The 6,856-nt window shown below is 38.8% G+C and overlaps 1 non-coding gene across 1 annotated transcript; it reads right to left on the bottom strand.

Moving 5' to 3' along the window:
- Positions 1 to 488: 488 nt before the first annotated feature.
- Positions 489 to 617, bottom strand: LOC118657213. Its single transcript, XR_004967934.1, has one exon. It is a non-coding gene; the product is annotated as a small nucleolar RNA SNORA33 (small nucleolar RNA).
- Between the last annotated feature and the right edge of the window lie 6,239 nt (positions 618 to 6,856).

Here is a 6,856-nt window from a genome sequence, read left to right as displayed (position 1 = left end):
ACTTGACAACAATTTCTATCTGAGTCATCTCGGTATGCCTCCACAACAGCAGTTGTCTTTTACACAGTGAATACAATACATGTTTGTTAAAATAATAAAATTCAGTTAAACTGAAAATCTTAAGCTTTTTAAACCCATGGTTTATGTAAATATTATTGATGAATTGGTACATCAGCAGTAAATGCAATTTTAATAAACAAAACAAGTATTTCTTTCCTTTTCCAATTGCAAATATTCTTGTCATAGCTTTTTTTTTTTTTTTTTTTTTTCCCTTGCAGTGGTTCTCTACCTTCTGGCCCTTTAAATACAGTTCCTCATGTTGTGACCCCAACCATAAAATTATTTTCGTTGCTACTTCATAACTATAATGTTGCTACTGTTATGAATCGTAATGTAAATATCTGATATGCAGGATGGTCTGAGGCGACCCCTGTGAAAGGGTCGTTCAACCACCAAAGGGGTCGCGACCCACAGGTTGAGAACCGCTGCCTTATAGCCATGTTCAGGGACCTTAAGGATTTCAACGTCTTTAAGGCTCATTACATGGCTTTACTATTGCCATCTTTCTCTAAATTTCTGCAGAACACATTCAGGTAAGCAGACTCATTGGCTGGCTTCCTGTCATAGCTTTTTAAGAAACCAATCAGATATGTCAATACATTTGTCATCCAATATTTGTGATATTCTATTAAAGATAGACACATATTTGGATGATAGTAGTAATAGTTACACATACATAGCACGTATGATGTACTAGACACTGTTCTTCATGTACATTAACTTATTTAATGTTCACAATACACACATGATGGCATTCCAAAAGAAACTGAAGAGCAAAGAGCTTCCGGAAGTGGCCCTGATTCATACAGCTAGTAAGCGGCAGAGTCAGGATTCAACTATAGCCATTCAGGACCCTGAGTCCATGCCCTTAATGCCACTCAACAAAACTCTATTCATATTTTCCCCACCACTCAGACAAAGGCCCAAGTGGAAGGGAAAGGATCATGTTCCCGCTCACGCTGGAGGGTAACCTTGAACCCCTTCTCAAGGATGAGTGAAAAGCACTCTAGAGCCTAGAGCAAATGAGACATCTCCACTGGGTATTTTTCAAATGGCATCTGTGCAATGAAAATTCTAGTAATACATCTCCAAATGTCATTATATAAGGCTTTTGGTACAGGGAGATATAGAAAATGACGTGTTTTAAGGGTGTTGCCTTTGTAGTAGCCTCAGAAACAAATTTTCTAAAAAGTAAAGTGGGGTATATGTGAAGGCCGGAATCGCAAATTCCCTTACTGCACGCATCCTGCTGTGACTTACTCTTTGAACAGAATTGTTGCTTAGACTTCAAACCACCACTGTGACCTCAAGAGGTTAACAGAAAAAAGAACATCTTTGGTTCAGAAACCATAACATGGATATAATATCATTTAAAGGCCCAAGATTTAGAGCTCAATGTAGCTTTTTGGAAAAAGTCAGTCAATCCTCTTCTAAAAATGAGAAAAACTCAATGAAGTCTAAGACTTTTAAATCCCAGATTCACATACAGACCTAATAGCAGTAAAATGTATTTTTCCCATAAAAAGTAGATTCTATGTTCTTAAACATCATTAAGTAAATCATGTTCTTCAATTGATCATGTTCATGCCAGACATTTTTAAAAAATATATTTTTATTAATTTCAGAGAGGAAGAGGAGAGGGAGAGAGAGATAGAAACATCAATGATGGAAAGGGAATCATTGACTGCCTGCCTCCTGCACGCCCCCTACTTGGGATGGAGCACGTGGAATCAAACCTGGGGCCCTTTAATCCACAGGTGGATGCTCAATCCACTGAGCCAAACCAGCTAGGGCATGTCAGACATTTTTGAATTGCGGCAGTCTGCTAGTGCTCTGGAGAAAGAGACAGTGAAAAACAGGGTACGTGAAGTGAGTTGGGCCGATGGAGAATACATGATATAGCAATTGGGAAAACCCAAAGAATTCAGTAGGCAAGCCAGGCAGCCCTTGTTCACAGAAGTGGATTTAGACCACATGGCTGGAGATTTGATTGATCAGGGACAGAGTCCTTTTAAGAGAAAGTCCTGGAACAGAGGCCAGAAGGATCTATGTGAGTGTATGATTGAGTGAGGGAGACACACACATACACACACACACACTTCATGTTTTCATGTGCTCACACCTTACAAGATCACAGCATCATGTTTTCTGATGATCCACACTGTCCTCTAAGTTAAGTAATTTTTGTCTTTGAGCATCTAAGCAAAAAGGGATTTTCCCTTCTTTTCCTGAAGTCAGGACACAGAAATAATAATGGCAGTAGTTATCATTATTGCTATGAAAATAACAGAATGAAAGGTGGTGAGAGAATAGAAGAAAAATATAGTTTTCATTTGTGTCAGTTCTTGTAAAATGTATCAAGTTACCATCTCCTCTCAGAGAAACATTAAAATAACACCTGGCTAGTTTTATCTAGCATTGCCAAATGACCATGTTCATTTATTCTAATACAACATTTTGTTACTAGAATATTTAGTATATAATGACTGAATCTCTAATAGCCATAATAAACATTTGTTCAATACAACAGATGCTCTTAGATTTTCTTTAATGGGCTGATTACTATAAGAGTAACTAGTGTTAGAAAAGAAAAAAAAATCTAGTCATTTTTTTGATGAAAAAACTGTTACTATAACATTTACATGATGTTCACAGCCTCAAGTGAGTGATTTTATCATTCCAAGCTGTTTAAAATAATCAGCTTCATAAAATTTTAATGACCACCACTTTCTCCTCTGTATTTATAGCAAAGCCTCCTTGCTAATTTACAGAAACAGACTAAATTCTCAAATACTTTCATGATTCAATTCTTATGTGGTATGAGCTTTATCCCTTCCTAGTCTCAAGTGTGTTCAAATTGGATTTAACCTCATGGTATAAACTATATGATTCGTAGACTTTTCTACACAAATTTCAGACTCTATTGAGAACATTTAAAAGTTGTTGATTGTTTTAACCTAATTTAATTAATTTGTTAGTATTAAGTTCGGTGCAATGTAACTACTATTATTCCTTGGGCTAAGAGATTACTGTATAATTTGTTGGGATTAAGCCAAGTATAGATAACTAGTTGATCATCCATAAGAAGCCAAGTGGAAAAGCATATTCCCTCTGCGCAGGTAGATGGTAGCATATGTGCCAAATAATATAGCACCCCCCTCCCCCTCCCCACCTACTTGGTATTTTAAACATGCTTTTTGTTGTCAGGCTCCCTGCCAATAGGCTGCATGGGTCGCATTAGATACTAGCTGATATTTCAAAGGTGAGTTAATTAGGGGCTGCAGTTTGGAATGTTATCAAGCTGCTGCTCAGGCATCTATCTGCTTTCCATACAGGTGTGAAATATTGACAGCAAATTTTAGAAGTGCGATGACATTTTTATCTTCACTTATTTGAGTAAACTTTGGTATGGCTCATACTTTAAGGGGAATAGGAACTCTTATCTTTTTTCAAGTAGCTATTTATCATAAGAAGGCATGTCGGGGGTTCAAAAGAAATGCAGTATTAAATCTATTACAAAATGTGCTTGAGACCTCTTACGTACTTCCACAAAGATTGATTTTGAAGCATATCAGTTACAATTAACCATTTATACTGCAGTACCTTTCCTTCAGAGGTTCGGAAACTATGATGACACTGAAGGCAGATCACAATGAAGCTTTGTTAATTTATAAAATTTTAATCATATGTGATCACATTTCCAAAATCAGTGGTCGGCAAACCCATTAGTCAACAGAGCCAAATATCAACAGTACAACGATTGAAATTTCTTTTGAGAGCCAAATATTTTAAACTTAAACTCTATAGTTAGGTACATTGTTATTAACTTAATTAGGGTTCTCCTAAGCTGGCCTTTGCTAAAAACGTCCTCAATCTGATTGAGGTACTAGGTCGACCCCTTCCAACTCTCCCATCCACACTCGTCTTGTAGTCAGTCTCACTCAACTCCTGCATGAATTGCGCGCCTCCCCCACTGCGTATCCCTCCGCCTGCCTGTGCTGTGTCTCCTGTCGCCAGGCCTACCGACACTCCCCACTTCTTCTAACGTCACTTCTTCAAAATAGACTCATCCAGGCCGAAAACCGACTTCTGCGTATGGGCCACGAAGTTTCAATCGCACTGTACATGCGCCCGCACGTGGTATTTTGTGGAAGAGCCACACTCAAGGGGCCAAAGAGCCGCATGTGGCTCACGAGCCACGGTTTGCCGACCACTGTACTAGATCAATAATAAGTCACTGTAGAGAAAGGATTTCAACTTCAACTATTCTTGTCATAGTATCACATCAGGAGAAGCAAATACCATAAAGAGGCCCAAATCTTGATGCTAATCTGGGAATTTATCTGGGTAAGAATTAGGTGAAAAAACATAGCCACAACACAAGGGGAGAAAATTCTATAATATACATTTTACCATCACACTCTTAGAAGGAGTTCAATTTTTATAAATGAGTGTATTATGATTAATGAGCTTTAAATGCTGAGTATCTACATATCCTTCTAGAATTGTCCTATTTTTTTTTTCTAAAATACTAGGAGAAAATGCATAATCAAGAGATAGAGCAATTAACTAGGCAAATTATTTTCTTTTTCTTTTTTCCTCTTCTCTTCCAGTCAAAATTAGACACCAGCTTCAATATCATGCCCCAATGTCATTTCTTCACTCCTTAATTTCCTCCAAAAAACAGGGTACTTTGCTAAATCTAAATCTTATATTTGTAGACTTTTATGAAACTCTTCACATATTACCTTGAAATATGTTTGCACATTTCATTTACTTTACTATGAGTGTTAGAGATGATGGTGGTGATGATAAACGTAACAACAGAATTAAGCATAAAATTGTTTTTAAAATTAAACCTAAAAATCACCTAATTTTGGTCCTTTTAATGTATCTGTGGAAAGTGAATATCTTAATTTGGTCCCACTGAAAGCAGGGCCTGAGACAAGCATATGAGAACATGCAGTTTAATGAATAGGTCAGCCGAGTAATCAGATGTGAAGGAGTGAGGAGAGGCAGGGAAGTAAAAAATACAAGTGTAAGAGCTTATTAGTGAGCTTGTGTCTGTCAGGGCTCACTTCTGCTGGGAACTCTGGGAAGCATGAATACCTTCCAACACTGTCCACCTGAAGAAGAGAAGATGACTGCTTAAGGGTTGTCTCCAAGGGCAATACATACCTCATCCTTAATACCACACACTTCTCAGCAATGCTCATTTCAGGCCACATTTCAGAAAAAAACCCAGCGAGGAAAAGCTGAAAGACACATAGTGTGCTTACGATAGGACACTGCCATTCAGAGAGAAGTCTGGGCTCACAAAGTGCCATGCAATGCAACGGTGCCTACGATCACAGGTGGACAAGGGAATGTAACCAGGGCTAGCAAAGATACTCACTGCTACAATAATTAAATTATTTACAAACTACCAGTTATCTACAAACTTGTTATTGTTACATTTCTTAACTCATTCTCAATCAAAAAGAAATCATTGACTATGTTTATGTAAGACTTCTTGCTCCAGGAGCAGAGATTGATGGTTTATTATTATAAAATTTGGTCTTCTTTAATAAGGTAGCCCAATCTCAGCTCCAATGAGAATAATAATATGCAGTAAAATGGTCAGAACGCACATAACAGAAAAAACTTTAGAAAAAGAAATCCAAGAGTTTGTGATTGTGTTAAGTGAGATTATTGATTGGCAAATATTCACTCCCTTCTCTTTCCACATCTATGGTAAACTGTTACATCAGGCGCCCCTAATGAATCATTCCTCCAGATGTTCAATGTTCCTGTGTAATGGCTCTGTGACTTGTTTTGGCCAATGGAACATTACCAACTAAGCTGCAAGCAGAAGCCTGCTAAGCATTTGCACATTGGGCACCTCCTTTTAGGACACTGCCCCATGAAAGGCAACCATCATACAGACACCAGGCCATAAAGACACTCAGTCAAAACTACTACTAAATTAAAAAACCCTGGAAGGAGATAAGCCATCTTAGATTTCCTGGCACTAGCTGGGCTCGCATCTTAAAGAAGTTACTTAAGTAACTCAGTTACACCGTGCGAAACAAAGAACTGCTTTTAAAATCATGACAAATAATAAAGCATTGTTGTATAAGCTACTAAATTCAGGTAGTTGTTAATTTGTTTTGGTTTTTTGCAGCAACATATAGCTAATACAGAAATTGGTTTCAGAGATGGGATTCTATGTAACAAAAACCTAAAATATCCCGACCTTTGGGACAGGAGTGAGGAGAGGCCTGAAAGGTGGCAAAGAGTTGAGGCTTAAAAAGCAGGAAGGGTCATCCCAAGTCATCTCCTAAAATCTTCAGACATCCACGCCTTTCCGCAGTATCGGCTATCTCTTTGCCGCTGTCCTGTGCCATTGGTCAAAGCACCCTGGCTCTGATCTCACTGCCTGGTGCACCCTCATTGTGTCCAGAGGTTCAGGCTGTCCCTTTTGGAATGTCACGTGACTGCTGTGCCATGGATATGAGAGCTGTCCTCAGGGAGAGCCTGGATTGTGAGGTCTCAGATCAGCCTTTGGTGGGAGACTGTTGAAGAAAGTCCCAAGGTCATGAATCAGTGACCCTGAGGCTGACCTGGGTTTCCTGATATTTCTTACCAAGATTCTCTTGGTGGTGTTTGTGAACCCCAGAGGGACAGAGAATTTAGAGCGAGGTTTCCACATGAAGCCTCACCAGGGTTCTTCTCCACTGCCTGCTCAGAGCATCATGGAACAACTGTGCACTCTGCACAAAAGACCAGAGGGAACGCTTGGGGTCCATTTCAACTG

The sequence above is a fragment of the Myotis myotis genome, unplaced genomic scaffold (genome assembly GCF_014108235.1).
Source record: "Myotis myotis isolate mMyoMyo1 unplaced genomic scaffold, mMyoMyo1.p scaffold_m19_p_5, whole genome shotgun sequence".
Taxonomy (NCBI): domain Eukaryota; kingdom Metazoa; phylum Chordata; class Mammalia; order Chiroptera; family Vespertilionidae; genus Myotis; species Myotis myotis.
This window is presented reverse-complemented; position numbering and strand designations above follow the sequence as displayed.